This window comes from Anopheles funestus (genome assembly GCF_943734845.2).
Source record: "Anopheles funestus chromosome X unlocalized genomic scaffold, idAnoFuneDA-416_04 X_unloc_41, whole genome shotgun sequence".
NCBI lineage: Eukaryota > Metazoa > Arthropoda > Insecta > Diptera > Culicidae > Anopheles > Anopheles funestus.
In genome coordinates this window covers 122508-123680 of record NW_026045167.1, presented here as the reverse complement: position 1 = coordinate 123680, position 1173 = coordinate 122508, and the positions used below count along the sequence as shown (strand labels likewise).

Sequence of the window (1173 nt, the reverse complement as noted above, 5' to 3'; positions counted from 1 at the left end):
TACAAGGGCCATGGGGCGGTACGCAAAGGATACGGATGAGCGAGTATGCAGGTCCAATACTCAATAGCTCGATCCGATCCAAGCACATGAGTTGACTGCGGCGCCAGGTTAACCGATGTGCTAAGAGAGTTGTTCCTGGGCCTTCAAAGTGACTTCAAAACTATCTTAGCGAATGGTGGCCATGGGCGTAGACATGAGCCACAAGTCACAAGGCCTGGGACTATTGGGTAATAAAGACAACTTAGTCAGAAAGTTAGTCTTTGGACGTACCACCGGGATTGTGTTACATTGGGAACCTTACTATAAAACCCTAGGCAGGGGATCACTCGGCTCATGGATCGATGAAGACCGCAGCTAAATGCGCGTCACAATGTGAACTGCAGGACACATGAACACCGATAAGTTGAACGCATATTGCGCGTCGGACGATTAAACCCGGCCGATGCACACATTCTTGAGTGCCTATCAATTCCTTGATATACAACAAACCAAACTTCAGGGTGGAGCGTGCCACAATAGAACACTATGGCGAGCAGCCCGTCTAGTGTCGTGGGGGAAACACGCTTCCACACTGTGCATAATGGCGTGCTCGGGACCTTTGTTGGGACCGCAGGGCGCTGAAAGTAAAGGGGTGAACCGCATAAATCGCACGCACGTAAACGCGCACACACACAAATAGAGTGAGACGTATCGTAGGATACCGCTAAGAGTACGTTGTGAAACATGGGGAAATTCAATCGAAAACCTCTTTGATGTCCAAGAATTCGTTGACCGTATCCGTCGTAATACTGGATCAACGTGCTTGGGGGAAAACGTCAAAGGGTTTTATAATAGTGGTGCATGATTAACCCATCGATGCCCGAGGGGAACATGTTGTCCAATACAATAGTGGTGCAGTTGGCTCGACATGCTCGGGGGGAGACATCGTGGGTCCAAGTCGACCAAGTCGACCGGGAGTTGTTGTTGAGAGATCGAATCAAAACGATGCCGAGCGGAACTCGTTGTCCTTATTGGAGTGATATTCGGACAACGTGCTCGGGGGGGCCATCGTTGATTCAAAAATGACCGTAAATTGCCCAATCCGTGTGTGTGTGTGTGTGAAGTGTTGTTGCGTATATATCGGTTCGCTATGCCCCGGGTTCGAAACGAATGGAATGTGACTGATTTTGTTGT

General features: G+C 49.4%; 1 non-coding gene across 1 annotated transcript; it reads left to right on the top strand.

The window, feature by feature from the left end:
- Positions 1 to 306: 306 nt before the first annotated feature.
- Positions 307 to 464, top strand: LOC125773603 (5.8S ribosomal RNA). Its single transcript, XR_007420240.1, has one exon. It is a non-coding gene; the product is annotated as a 5.8S ribosomal RNA (ribosomal RNA).
- Positions 465 to 1173: the final 709 nt, after the last annotated feature.